Source organism: Doryrhamphus excisus, chromosome 11 (assembly GCF_030265055.1).
Source record: "Doryrhamphus excisus isolate RoL2022-K1 chromosome 11, RoL_Dexc_1.0, whole genome shotgun sequence".
NCBI classification, from domain to species: domain Eukaryota; kingdom Metazoa; phylum Chordata; class Actinopteri; order Syngnathiformes; family Syngnathidae; genus Doryrhamphus; species Doryrhamphus excisus.
Window position 1 is genome coordinate 13644889 of NC_080476.1, and position 15878 is coordinate 13660766.

At 43.8% G+C, this 15878-nt stretch overlaps 1 protein-coding gene and 1 long non-coding RNA gene across 2 annotated transcripts in view; one reads left to right on the top strand and one right to left on the bottom strand.

Moving 5' to 3' along the window:
• Positions 1–15878, top strand: part of LOC131137944 (LHFPL tetraspan subfamily member 7 protein) — a 73378-nt gene that overhangs the window by 52479 nt on the left and 5021 nt on the right. The window lies entirely within an intron of this gene.
• LOC131137945 (uncharacterized) lies at positions 11883–15799 on the bottom strand. Its single transcript, XR_009132002.1, has 3 exons — positions 14398–15799; positions 14187–14324; positions 11883–13399 (listed from the first exon to the last, which is right to left on the bottom strand). It is a non-coding gene; the product is annotated as an uncharacterized LOC131137945 (long non-coding RNA).

Consider the following 15878-nt stretch of genomic DNA (forward strand, 5'->3'; position numbering starts at 1 on the left):
AAGTCATTAAAAATAAGGAAAAACGTCCCAAAAAGTGTAAAGTAAGGGAATACACTAGGAATAAAAAACACCAAAAGATCGGAATGACAGCAGTCATTTTGCAGAAAATAAAGAGAATAAAAACAAAGAATAAAGTTGCAATTTTACCCAAATCAGACTGGGTAAAATTTATAATATTATTATAAAAGCAACATCACATTAGGAGAAACAAATTGAACATGAAAGTTAAAGTATAATAAAAAAAAAGTAAAAGAAAAGTTTTAAAAAAGTATAATAAAAAGTAATTAAAAATAAGGAAAAACGTCCCAAAAAGTGTAAAGTAAGGGAATACACCGGGAATAAAAAACACCAAAAGATCGGAATGACAGCAGTCATTTTGCAGAAAATAAAGTTGCAATTTTACCCAAATCAGGCTTGGTAAAATTTATAATATTATTATAAAAACAACATCACATTAGGAGAAACAAATTGAACATGAAAGTTAGAGTATAATAAAAAAAAAAGTTAAAAAAAAGTATAATAAAAAGTCATTAAAAATAAGGAAAAACAACCAAAAAAGTGTAAAGTAATGTAGGGGTGTCAGATTTTTACAATCTTATGAAATTAAAACCTGAGCCTTGGACCATAATTAATCCATGAATTAATTATGTGAATGAATTAATCGCACAATAAATGAAGATGAACCGGATCATTTTGCGTGTCTGTTTTCCTCATCTCTTGCCTCTAAACAGGCGGGAAGAAGGTTCACGTGTGCTCCATAGAACAAGGGCATGAACGGAGTGAGCCTTTTTGTCAGTCATACAGTTAGCAGTTAGCATAGCCGTGTTGGAAGGTTGTACTATTGTACTTTTTTTTAAAGTAATGTTAAAATGTAATCTAAGAAAAGCGTCATAACTATAATCCGCCATTTTGTCGCACTTAAATGTACACAGTAGCGTCCTCGTCGGTTACGTCTCTTTGAGAAAGTGCTTGCTCTACCAAAGTGGAGCCAACCACAGCAGAACATCAAGCGGGTGCCTGGTAGATGTTTCTATGGTGACACTGAGGCGCCACACGTCTGTTGTCGTTGTTCAGTCAGCGATGGCGTTGACGTTCCCTTCCTTCACCTCTGACACATCAGTCTCGCAGCGCCGCTCTCTGGTTCCGCCTCCCGCGGCGCTCATCAATAAATGAATCTTACAATACGGCTCATCGGAATCGCCGACCTTAATGGATGGGAGAGTCTTTTACTCGCCACTGAGGGGGGAGGCCAAGAAGACGGAGCGGCGAGCGGAGAGGCACCCGTCCATCACATGATCCTGATTATGGATGACACTCGCTGCTAATGTATCCTCTCCGGCCTTCACATCGGGGGGTGGCTCCAATAAAAGCTTTTTAGCAAATAAGACTGAGTTTTGACATAACTGCAGATTAGCATCATCTTTTGTAATTATAGGGATTATTTTCTGCATGTAGCGACTTGGCAAGTCGTTAAGTATTAGTCAGGATGGGCGCGCTTAATTACGCCCAAACAGAGGGAGAGAAAAATGACAAATGACTCCTACTTACTGCCTGTTGTTTATTATACAAATATTCATTCATTCATCTCATTCATTCATTCAGCTGTCTTCGGGCGAGAGGCGGGTACACCCTGGACTGAAACAACTACAGTTCCCATGATGCTTTCGGAAGGCAGACCCCTGTATTAGTACCACACGTTTTAATAGATGTCCTATGCCGCATGTTTTGATCTGACAAATATTAAGTACGTTTGATCAAGTGTGGTATTACGATAGCTTGCAGGGGTGCTGGAGGCTATCCCAGCTGTCTTGGGGCGAGATGAGGGTACACCCTGGACTGAAACAACTACAGTTCCCATGATGCTTTCGGAAGGCAGACCCTTGTATTCGTATCACACGTTTTAATAGATGTCATATGCCATTTTGATCTGACAAATCTTAAGTACGTTTGATCAAGTCTGGTATTATGATAGCTTGCAGGGGTGCTGGAGGCTATCCCAGCTGTCTTGGGGCGAGATGAGGGTACACCCTGGACTGAAACAACTACAGTTCCCATGATGCTTTCGGAAGACAGACCCTTGTATTAGTATCACACGTTTTAACACACGTTCTATGCCACATGTTTTGATCTGACAAATCTTAAGTACGTTTGATTAAGTGTGGTATTATGATAGCTTGCAGGGGTGCTGGAGCCTATCCCAGCTGTCTTCGGGGCGAGAGGCGGGGTACACCCTGGACTGGTGGCCAGCCAATCACAGGGCACATATAGACAAACAACCATTCACACTCACATTCCTATGTGAGTTGTTTGTCTATATACCATACCTATGGACAATTTGGAGTGGTCAATTAATTAACCTAGCATGTTTTTGGAATGTGGGAGGAAACCGGAGTACCCGGAGAAAACCCACGCATGCACGGGGAGAACATGCAAACTCCACACAGAGATGGCCGAGGGTGGAATTGAACCCTGGTCTCCTAGCTGTGAGGTCTGCGCACTAGACCGCCGTGCCACCCATTATACAAATATCGATTATGGAAAACCCAAAACAGGGTGGAACCCCATTTTATGGCGACATGCCTTACGTGGGGGGGATTAGGTGTTCCGGGCATGCCCAGTCGGGAAAAGGCCCCGGGGCAGATTATGTCTCACAGCTGGCCTGGGAACACCTTGGTGTCCTCCCGGTGGAGCTGGAGGAGGTGGCCGGGGACCGGGAAGTCTGGGCTTCCCTACTGAGACTGCTGCCCCCGCGACCCGGACCCGGATAAGCGGAGGAAAATGGATGTATGCAAGTGGGCTTACATAAAAATGTTTTTACTGTTGTGATTCATTTGTAAATAATAGTAATTCAAGTACTATTACCATAAACAGCAGACAATGTTGTTGTGTCTGGTTAAGCTAGCAATTTGGCAGCACGTCTGTGGCGGCATGGAGGCGGGACCAGAGCCATTTGGAGTCACATTGCAGCAGCGGGAGACCTTGATAGGCTGACGGCTCCATGAGGGTCTTTTTGAGTCGGATTGCAGAAGAGGAGTGTGATGTTCTGATGGCAGCTTTTTCCGAGCACGCTGATGGCTAATTAGATATTTTGTGACTCGTTATATGCTACTCAGTCCTGCGGCGCCGTAATACTTTATGGGGATGCGGTGAATAGTTGGCATTGTCTCACTGACAGGCCTTTTATTTCATGTTTCTTTAATCTGCACGCTAAGCGCCTTGGCTGTTTATTCATAGCTGCAGTAATTAGCGGTTGCATAAGAGGAGCATCCCCATTGTGACTCCTCCATCTCCATGACATCTTCTCATCTCAGGTCGTCACCCGAGGCTGCAGGTCATTAAAGAAGCGTCCAGGTTAAAGAAAGCGTGTGTGCATTTATCGCCCTCGATGTGTTAAAAGTGAATAGAAGCAGAGTATGATGGTTCTAGCGTTGCTAGGTGACCAAGTTTTTTTTTCAACCGGGTTGTTTTTGTGATGTGAGCATGTTTTCACACCGTGGAGAAGAAAGGTGCTGATTTAAGGGCTTGATGGTGCGCTTCGTGCCTTGTTATTACAGCATGAGACGTCATCTTGGCACCTGGTTCGGCCTAGTGATGCCGTAATGATGTGGCCACGCCCCCAACTTTGGTCAGTCATCCCTCGTCGCGGTTTTGCTGTTTGAAGGTTGAGTAACGCCATTTGTGAGTCAATAATATGCTCGTATAAAAATGGCTAAATGAACTTGAATGCAAATATAAGGCATTCAGAAGATGCATTCAAAGACCTTCATTCATTTTCCTCACGAGGGTCGCGGGGGTGCTGGAGCCTATCCCAGCTGTCTTTGGGCGAGAGGCGGGGTACAACCTGGACTGGTCGCCAGCCAATCACAGGGCACATATAGACAAACAACCATTCACACTCACATTCATACCTATGGACAATTTGGAGTCGCCAATTAACCTAGCATGTTTTTGGAATGTGGGAGCAAACCGGAGTACCCGGAGAAAACCCACCCATGCACGGGGAGAACATGCAAACTCCACACAGAGATGCCCGAGGGGGGAATTGAACCCTGGTCTCCTAGCTGTGAGGTCTGCGTGCTAACCACTCGACCGCCATGCAGCCCCATTCAAAGACCTAATATGTATTATTATGTAACACTGATCACTAGGTGTCGATTGCCAGAACAACAGGCTTTTATTGCAGGTTTGAATGGGCATGACATCACTTCCTGTCCGCCCCTGGCACGGGAATGTGTCTTAAGTGGACTATTTTCTCTTATTATGTGTACTATATTGGGTAATACGAGTGTTTTCTATACTCTAACTTTGTGGAAATTCACTTATCACAGTTGAGTCAGGATGCAATTAACCACGATTAACGCCGTTTGTGAGTCAATAATATGCATGTATAAAAATGGCTAAATGAACTTTAATGCAAATATAAGGCATTCAGAAGATGCATTCAAAGACCTAATATGTATTATTATGTAACACTGATCACTAGGTGTCGAATGCCGGAACAACAGGCTTTTATTGTAGGTTTGAATGGGCATGACATCACTTCCTGTCCGCCCACTACTAAGCTCCCCTGGCACGGGAATGTGTCTTAAGTGGCTTACTTTCTCTTATTATGTATTGGGTATTGGGTAATACGAGTCTTTTCTATACTCTAACTTTGTGGAAATTCACTTATCACAGTTGAGTCAGGATGCAATTAACCACGATAAACGAGGGATTGCTGCCGACTGCAATTTCCATGACTTGGCGTATTATTTCCAGTCTTATTTCTAGTCATTCTGGTTATTTTGTTTGTGCTAAGATGCAGCTGTTAATTACTTGCAAGAGTCAAATCCCGATCGTGCCCAAGGAGGTGAATCTTGCCGTGCTCATGGCGCGGATCGGTGTGCTCACGTGATGACGTGTAGATAATGCCACCAGATATTGATGTGGCAAATATCCGAGACAGAGGGTTAAACGTCAGGCGGTTTTATTCCCGTCTCCGGCAGACCTCCGTGGCAGCTTCGCACCTCCACGGTTCAGGCCCTCTGGCCTCTCACATCTCTGAGTCTTGTTGATGACAAATTGTTTTCCTGACTGGCTGCAATTTGACAAAATAGTGTTAACCTTCAACAATTGCAACCTTCTATAATCCCACCGTGGTAGCTTTAATGGCCCAATCCTGGAAAAGCATCACGATACGAGGAAAATAGGAAATCAAATTGTTGTTCAGTGCAACAAAACACACACATCCAGTAGACTCCCGGGGGTGTCGTTACTACCTGTCATGATGTCACATGTGCAGCCTCCCCAAGAAGACTGGATGCATGGCGACATTTCCTGGCATTTATCGGTGCCGCGGTTGCCCAACATGAAGCACCGGTGACATACAGGAAACACCGAGTGTACAATTTGGGAATGCTGAAGTCATTGAACACACCAACCATTTGCGAATGTGAGATGTTTGCAGTTAACTTGACGTAGTGTGCGCTATTAAAGATTCATGACACCATTAAGTCGTCCAAAATGGCCGACCAAGTCAAGCAAAATAGTACATCATCATAATGGAGCTTTTTTTTTCTCTCTCCTTTGTAATCTTTAACATGGACTTGGAAAAAAAAACACTAGAAATTGTTAGCATGCCAACAGCGAGCATGTTAGCATTGCTTGCTATGACATAAAATCACTAATAACCATTGTACTACCATTGTAGTAGGAAAACTAGTACTATTGCAGTTATATAGGCATAATTTGGAAGTGGATCCAAGTACGAAACAAATATATATTTTTTCAATGATGTGTTTATTTGCTTTATTTCACAAAAACTCTTTAATTATTCGTTTGTTTGGACGTTGTCACTTTCAGACCCCAACACCTACAAATCCTTTGCAGCCTCCCCGAGCAGAACACAATTAAATTAGCGTGTGTGTGTGTGTGTGTGTGCTGCTGTCCTAATGAAGTCTGCTGTAACCAAGGAAGTGCTTTCACCACATTAGCGCTTGTCTCCCTCGTGTCTCCGTTGGCGTCTTTATTACGCCACTAGGGTCATCTTTGTGTCTTGGTCACCTAAGCCTTCATTGGGAGCGCTGAAAGCACGTGATCGATTGAAAGAGAGATGGAGAGCCGTTTGTCTGCTGGGAAGGGATGGCGTTAGATTTGTTTACTGACGATATACTGTATGCTATTTGTGATTACAGAGAAGGATGAATTATGTTGCAGTGAGACTGAGATGCTTAGGTTTAGGGTTTAGGGATAACGTGTTCATTTCTGAAGCGTGGTCATGGCTTAACACAGGGGTCTCAAACTCAATTTACTTGGGGGGCCACTGGAGCTCGGGTCTGGGTGAGACTGGGCTGCATCAGGTTTTCCAAAAAAAAAAACTTTCAACTTAAATAGCCAAAAAAACTTACCACTTCCACACGGATAGGGAGGATAACTATTAACAGTTATTTAACCTTTAACATGAACATGAATCAAACGTAATAATTTTTTCTGGGTACATGATACCATACAGCATCCATATCAAACTTGCGCGGGCCGCACTAACATTAAACTTTCATATCAAGGCGGGGGCCTCAAACTAGTGTCCTGCGGGCCACATTTGGCCCACGGGGCGCGTGTTTGAGACCCCTGGCTTAACAAGTTCCAATAAGAATACATCGTATCTAAATACATGTTGCTGATGTTCCTGTCACCTGATATTCCTGGGATACTGAGCCGGTAGGAAGAAATGATGCAAATAGCGCACGCTCCCGCAACATTAAAGTATGTCAATTACTTCCCGGTGTGCAATTAGGATCAATAAATGTCTCCCTGACTCTCTTTGAAACAATAAAGGCCGCTGGAAGTTAATTTGATCTTGCCAGTTGATCCATGCTACACCCCCGTGGTGCGCCTTCCGTCGTAGCGAAGTTGATCAAATGAGCCAGCCTGCAGCCGTTCCCAATCAGACGCCGGCCAAGAGTGCAAGATGAATACGCAACTACGCACTGCCTCTGCAATTTGGACTGCAAAATAACAAGAGGCCCCCACTTTCATTCTACGCCCCTCATGGAAATATCCTGGATGTAATGTAACTGAGGAACAGTGATTGTCAACCAAAGAAACGATGTGAGATCTGCTTTTCTGCATGAAAATGAAAAAATCGTTGTAAAAATATAAACTATAAAAAGTGTTTTGTGTTAACATTTCGGTCTTTCACAACGGATGAGTCGGTTTTACATAATTTCTTAGGGGAAAAATGGATTGGGGTCACGACCGTTTTGGTTTGAGTTGGATGAATGACTGTAACCAAGGTTCCACGGTATAGTGTTTATGTAAAGTACAAATAATCAAATCAACTTTATTTGTAGAGCACTTTTCCTGCAAAGACATGCAACACAAAGTGCTTTACAGAATTAAAAACAATTACCGCAATTAAAAGGAAAAACAATTACTAAGACCCACACACACACACACACAATCACACACAATTACACAAAGTAGGGAGACATGGCATGGCACTGAGGATCAAGGAACCGCCACCTTTGGGGCCGTGCCATCGGGGGACCAGCACCTGGACCCCTCGACTCTGACAGACGGGCGGTCCCCCACATCAAAGGGAGGAACCCCCAGCCGGCTGGGTCGAAGGGACCCAAGGATGGCACCCCTTCAGCGGACCCGACACCCAATGTGGAGGACCCCCCCTGAGGAAATACTGGAGTTAAAAGCTAAAGACTAAGAGCTTAAAATAGGACTAAAAAGATTTTTTTTAAAAACGTAAGAAAAGTTTAAAAATATTAGTTAAAATCTCGATTAAAAAGATGTGTCTTAAATCTTTTTAAAAAAATATCAACAGTGTTAAGCTACAACGAGTTAGCATTTACCACAGGAATGAATGAATGAGTGGCCTCTGCACACGGATGCGAACCTGGATCCATCTGCCGCTGGTCACAGTTGACATTTCAGGTTGGGTGTGAGACAGCGACTGCACCCAGGAGACGTCTAGTTTGAGGGGGCTTCGCCTCCGGGCCAGAGGCTGTCAGCACAATCACTCGCTTGACGTCGCTTCCACGGCAGCCCGGCACAGACGCGCACACAAACGCACCCAAAAGGAAGAACGCTTTTGGCGTTGGATTGTTTGCTTTCACTTTCGGCATGGATTGTTTGCTTTTATAACTCAGCATCGTCACAGCGGCGTCGACTCCCCCCCGCCACCCCCCACTTAATTGATGTCTTCGATGTAATTGCCACTTTCTCTCAAGTATCACGATTATTTATTTTGCCATCCATGCATGTGAAGTAGCCTGTCTCCCGTGTTAATTCAATATGTTGGGGGGGGGGGGATAGATGGATTGAGCTACAGATTAGGTTTAGTTAGGTTGCGCATCGACACCGACGCCTGTGCGCCGTGGGTTGCCTCATAAGGGATAAGGAAGTCAAGGACAAGCAATTTGTCTGAGCTATGAATTAATTTGCAGTATAGAAAATATGTGGATATGGAAATGGAAGTAATTAAGTTGATAGATTAGATGCAGCGTGTGAGATTCATGTGTCATCATCGCTACAGTGCTCCCAGGATGGAGATTCGCCGTCATAAAAAGACTTCGAATGGCTCCACGTGCAATAAGGACTTGACTTTCTTTTTCCCAGTGGCGGTTATAGCTTCAGTAGCCAAGTTTATATGAGGAGTTTTTCTCTTTCTGAATGGAATCTTTCCGAAAACAATGGGCTTGATGCTGCGTTTCGTGCTGTCATCTTGGCACCTGGTTTGGCCTCGTGATGCTGCAATGATGTGGCCACGCCCCCAATTTTGGCCAGTCATCCCTCATCGCGGTTTTGCTCTTTGAAGGTCGAGTACGCCGTTTGTAAGTCAATAATATGCTTGTATAAAAATGTCTAAATGACCTGTAATGCAAATATAAGGCATTCAGAAGATGCATTCAAAGACCTAATATGTATTATTATGTAACACTGATCACTAGGTGTCGATTGCCTGAACAACAGGCTTTTATTGCAGGTTTGAATGGGCATGACATCACTTCCTGTCCGCCCCTGGCACGGGAATGTGTCTTAAGTGGATTATTTTCTTTTATTATGTGTACTATATTGGGTAATACGAGTCTTTTCTATACTCTAACTTTGTGGAAATTCACTCATCACAGTTGAGTCAGGATGCACTCAATTAACACAATTAACGCCGTTTGTGAGTCAATAATATGCTTGTATAAAAATGGCTAAATGAACTTTAATGCAAATATAAGGCATTCAGAAGATGCATTCAAAGACCTAATATGTATTATTATGTAACACTGATCACTAGGTGTCGATTTCCGGAACAACAGGCTTTTATTGCAGTTTTGAATGATGTCACAACGGGCACGACATCACTTCCTGTCCGCCCCCTACTAAGCTCCCTGGCACGGGAATGTGTCTTAAGTGGCTTACTTTCTCTTATTATGTATTGGGTATTGGGTAATACAAGTCTTTTCTATACTCTAACTTTGTGGAAATTCACTTATCACAGTTGGGTCAGGATGCAATTAACCACAATAAACGAGGGATTGCTGCCAACTGCAATTTCCATGACTTGGCGTATTAATTCCAGTCTTATTTCTAGTCATTCTGGTTATTTCGTTTGTGCTAAGATGCAGCTGTTAATGACTACATTATACTATACTATACTATACTATACTATACTATACTATACTATACTATACTATACTATACTATACTATACTATACTATACTATACTATACTATACTATATACTATCTATGGAAAGGAATATTCCAATCTCTTGTCTCCATGCGCGGCTATAATCCAACAGAATAGTCAATGGGGCATGCCCAGTAAAACGTAAACACAGGTGGCACTAATGGACACGAAAGCTGCTTGCCAACCGCCAATAAACAACAGAAGAAGAAAAACACGAGGAAGAAGAATGCACCCTGACAACTTTCTGTTTGAGCGGGTACAAGATACCTCAATCGGATTGGGGAAAGGAATATTCCACACTCGGGAATCCCGTTATATATTCATTGGGATTGGCACTTTTCTATGGGAATGAGGCGTATACAAAGGTTACATTCTTTTCCGTTTCAGCAAATAAAGCGAATGCAATTGGAATATTTGGGTCCATGTATACGTGGCTATTGGAATATTTGGGTCCATGTATACGTGGCTATTGGAATATTTGGGTCCATGTATACGTGGCTATTGGAATATTTGGGTCCATGTATACGTGGTTTTCACTTCACGAAGACTCAAAATAATCCAATGAAAATGGAAAAAACGAACCTTGCACAAAACATAATCAGAAAGACTCCATATAAGAAATTTCAGTACTCCAACATACGTACCAAACATTAGCTTACCCAAATGCAGTCTCGGCTGACCCACGTGCCCCCCCCCCAGTGCCTCCAGTCTGCCGTCTGAGTGACAGTCGGTGATAAACAGACCAATTACGGAGCTCTGATTGAGCAGACCACAGGCAGACCTGCTCATTCTAAAGATAGCAGAAGGCCTTTTATTGCCCTGCTAATCTCTCCTATCGCTCGCTATTTTATTTCCTCATCGTCTTTCACTTTCGCCATCCTTCTCTTTTGCCCTCACTGCATGTACAGAGCTCAAGGTCGATTCCTTTTTTACCCCTTCCACCGTCACCAGTTGCTATTGGCTGTGTAAAAACACAAACTGATATCTATTTATAACTTGATTATCTATTTTATTGGATTGAATAGCAAGATAATTGTGTATTATAGTGGGTGCTATAGCATCATGCGCTATAGCATCACGGTCTGAGGCCGCATGAGTGCTGCCGGCACCGGGGTTCATTGATGGGAAATCCGGAATTCCAACATGTACTGTCTTCGGACTGAAATATGTTCCACTCTGACATAACACACTCACAATATCTTTCACCCGTAATACCAGGAATTTCTAGAAATGCCTCCTTTTTAAGTCTCAGAGGTCAACAGTCCGAACACCTGTGACATTGTGAAGCGGAGCATGAGCCCCTCCCTTGGGAAATTGGGTAGCATGGCAGTTTTCCAATGTTTACAAGATGACGAATGCCTTGCTGAGAAAGGTGAAGGTGATGGAGCCACCATGTACAGTTTCGTATAGTCTCCTCCAGAGCTAATAATAATTATTAATAATAATAATAAACCCTATTGAGCACCTGTGAAGTATCACCAAGTGGTCTGTACAAGTCTGTACACGCAGTTCTGTTGAATGCCATGCCCAAGAGTATTAAGGCAGTGCTAGGTAACGATGGTGCTCCCACTAGATGTTCAATCCAACATCCAACAATCATGTTATCATTTTCAAGTATCGCCTTAGTCAGGTTTACATGCATCGAGGTCAAATGTAAGCAGAAAGAAAGCAGGAAACAGGGCTAGCCTATTTTGCGCTAACGTTGTTACTCTGCCAATTTTCTTCTGCGTCTTTATTTATCTTCATGTCTTCTTGACCACCTTGAGTCCAACGTTCGGGGGAACACGTGGGTACTTGCGCAATTGTCATTAGCCTCATTTCCCCGAGGCTGTCTGAGCTTAATTATCATGGCTGTGTGCAGACTACAGCACGCCACATTAGCATGGCGTCCCTGCTGCCTGTGCCCATGCTCCACCAGGCCCCACGTGACTACCTGGAGATTCACTCCTGAATCTCCTGACAACTTCCAAACTTTGTTCTGCCGTTCCTCACCTTCAACCAACATTGAGGGTGATGAACCCCTGAAGTACATTTAGATACAGAAGTTGTCTGTGTAGGTTCTTCATCTCATCATGTCATGCCAGCGCTATACTTCCTGCGCTAGCTTGTCATACTGCACATTAAGGAGAAATATGTGCAGTGTGGCTGTGGTCGACACAAACCATCTCTTTCAATCTCCATTCCTTCTAGATTGATATGGAAATGCTGGTGTGTGTGAGGCCAGTGAAAAAGCAATTTCCTGCAGACACGCCACTGAAGAACCGCCCTTTGTTATCATCTCCATTTGGAACTGAGTCATCTGTAAACACACAGGGTTCAAACCATGCACTTTAGACTGTTGTCTTTGATATTTAACTTGTAAAAATTACCCTTAGACTGTTGGAGAGGCCGCATTTTTATTAGCGGGTCAAACTCAGTCCTGGCCGTGTAACCAAATATACTGCAGTACAACCTCGGTTGTCGCATACTGTCGCATTGTAGGATTATTGCCACAAATACTGCATGTCTCGGTTTTCATACGGCCAAACAGTGTGCCTCGCAAATTGTTTGAGTGTCCAAACAATGCATTGGTGACTCCGTGTGAAAACTGATGGTGGATCATTTCAAGTTGGGACACTACAGACAGATTTCAGCCAGGGAATCGTTAATCCATCTATCGATCTTATCCACCTATCCGAGATTGTGTCGTGGAGGCAGCGGACTAAGCAGGGAAGCCAAGATTGACTACTTGCTCCGGCTCCTCCCAGTGGATCCGGAGGTATTCCCAAGCCACTTATACCCATGATTTGTGTTTTCGGTCCCTACCCAAAGCTCCGGTAGGAACATAGCTGGACCGGTCAATTGAGAGCTAAGCTCGGAGTCGACATCACTACACGCCGCAGCAATCCACCTGTCAAACGCACGTTCCATCCTTCCCTTCAGGCGTCTGTATTGTGTGTGGGTGTGTAGTTTATTTAGTCCAAGAACACACACAGAATGATCCGTCTCCTTCCTTCCTTCCTTACTTCCTCAAGCCCTGCGTTGAGGCGGTCAAGCTCACTACATATGTCTGAGTGTACCTTGTACCTGATTTAGCTGAGATAAATGTACAATTATTTTAGATATTAACATTATTATTCATACATATCGTGAGGAAATACACTTTATATAAATTCCTCCTGACAATGTGCAACTTTGAATATTGCCGGATGTTGCAACCTGACTTGTGATTAATGAACGTGTCATTTGTCAGTGTGGTGTATTTACGTATGTGGGTCACATTTGGCTGACGGCCTCAGGCTGTTACCGTAAATCAGCACCTAATTTACATCAGCTTTCCGCATCTCACAATATCATCTACACGGAGATCAAGTCACCTGTGTTATTTATGCTTGCTGCTCGCTTGTGGAACAAAGAACGGGAAGAGCGGGGATGCGATGAAGATGACGCCGTGGTGCAAAACCAGCGGCTCTAATGCTAAGCCTTGAGGCTCCTGTACGTAATTAAGTCATTGTTGTCAGTCAACGACTGATTGTTTCATCAGTGACTAACTAATAAGTTCTGAGTTCTGTGGTGTTGAGAACACCACAACACTCCAAACGCCACCTGTTTCTGCGCCGTGATTGGCTCCTGCGTCGTTGCGGCCAGCTACAACTCATTGATGACCACGTCGGGTATCCACAGCAGCTTTCTGGGGACGATGATGTGCTCGGTCCCGCACTCGCTCGGCAAACTCGTTCCTCCACGTCTGCAATGCCATCAAAATTCCCGTCAATTCCCACGTGTAAGCCGCTGCTTTTCTCCTGTTCTGGCCCAATCCAAATCTTTACTTCAAAACGACTTCCAATTGTTTCAACGCTCACAAGTCAACAAGAGAATGACATGTCTTTCTTTGGCATGAACCAATCAGGAGCTACGCTGCACACGCAAGGAGGAGCTTGTCAAGCCTTTGGACATCACAGGAAGTCATGCTATAAAACACTCAATTCATCACACAGAAGCTTAACACTGTAACTAAGAAATATGCAAACATGTACCAATATGACTTTGACATGGAAAAATACCCAACTGTCGCCATAAAAGGTTTCCCATAAAGCATTCATTGGGATGCTGCAATGACGTCAGCCAATCCAGCCAAATCCATACACCGTGACTTTGTACATTTCCAAGTCGGTATATTATTTATATATGTAGGCCACCTTGAGTATGACGTGGAGGCATCCCAACATTGATGTGGGTGTACTTGCTTCATCCTGAAGGGGTGGAAGTATTGTAAAATGAGGAATTCCCCCTTTTGGGGGTACCAAACCCCCAAAAGAAGTTGCTTGGTTGTGATTTTTTTTGACAGCACCGGCACCAGCTGGGGGGCAGCAAGATACATGCATTGTATTATCATGCTCTGCTGAATGAATGAGTGAATTTGACTGCCAAGATGGATGACCGCATGTCAAAGCTCATCAGAAGGTGATCAGACCTTCACGTGAAGTATCAGAACTAGTTTGAGCATTTTGCTTTCTTGACGTTAAGCAAAGTACCTGCACACAAACAAGAAAGTAGAGCCGCCCCGGTTGAGGTCATCCTGTCTTCCAAGTACTGCCTCTGTGAAGTACACACTGTCATGTTCATTCCACTGACGTAGACGTTGTTTTCCTGGGAGACTGCAGCCGCTGTTCCTGGCAGCGAGAGAGCATGAATGTTTTTTTGTTTTTTGTGCATGTCGCGACATGATAATGTGTTTTGATGTACCGTGACATCAAACAGGTTTGCGGTTCCATCAGGCATCCATCTTGCGTGGGCGTATTGTTAGGATTCCTTGAAGGGGACAAAAGCGGCAGGTAATGTTCTGCTTGGAACGCAAAGTGGGCAGGAATAACCCAGAGGTCTAGCACCATTCACCTTTTTGGTAGGAGTTGAAAGCAGACCTATTATCTTGGAAGGGGGGGGGGGGGTCAAAAGTGGATATTCACACATCAGCTTTGACTTTGGGAAAACAGTGATGGACATTTTTGCCTGTATTCCGATATGGACCAAATGACTAATCGTTTGTGTTTGGTTGATATTGATTTGGACCGAACTGAACACTCGATTAACTGAAACGACCATCTTGAGATTAATCGGCTCAGAAAGTAATGGTTAGTAGCAGCCCTGGTGTTTACACATCCATACACATCTAATATACTATATTTTCACCCACTAGCTGTCTTATTTTTCAATGTCCTAAAATGCTTCAAAGTGCACGTTGGCTAGTGAAGAGGACACCCAAGGTTAATCAGTTGGTTAATTAGCCTGCCGGTCAAAGATTGCTATTGTTCCAACACTGTATAACATTTGGAAAGTACTGCATAGTCGTAGTAGTAGTATTAGTCTAGACGGGAATATGTGACACATATGTCAGAGGGGACGAATAAGATTGGATGCGAGCGCTCTCACTTTAATGAAAGCAGCCAGAACAGGAGCATTATGAGGAATATGGCGCACACGGAGATATGAAGCAATATCAGGACTTCTGATGTAACAGCTTTTTCTATAGGCGGCCTCGGCTTGTATAATGTCTATTGTTCGGGTGTGTTGAGATCTTGGGAAGAATCAGTTAGCGTGTCAGAGGTGTGTGTGACAAAATTGATTCGGAGTCACGCATGGTTGCCAGGTTATCACCCATCTTCCTGCTCCGCAAAGCCATTCCATCTCCATCGCGCCGCCGTCAACGTGGTGGACCGGCCTGCACGGCGGAGAGAAGAGTCAGGGTTCATTTAGTCGTCTTGACTGACAGGTATAGCGAGCAGTGCGAGGTTATATAGATATTTTATTGACATTTTGATTATCTAAAGAAGTCATACATGCAAACCCTTTCATGGGAATGAAGAACCAACAATAAGATGGAGTGACAGCTGGCACAGCTTAATATTCTCTCAATGTATATTTCAGATCAACTATTGTTTATCAAAGGTCACCGACCAAAGGAACCTACTACAACCTTGATGCAAAGTATAACAGTCTGATTTTTTTTTTTGACTGCATCGAAGCAGCTCAGGTTTATTAGCGTCGCTATGCTACGTATAGCACAAAGATTTCATATCCTGGGGTGAAAACCCATCCATCACTGAAAATCGACATTTTAAAGGAAAAGGAACCCCTACCTTTAATCCAGGGGTGCCCAAACCATTTCCAGGAAGGGCCACCGTGGATTAAATGATGCAAGGGCCACTTTGATATTTTGTTAATATGCT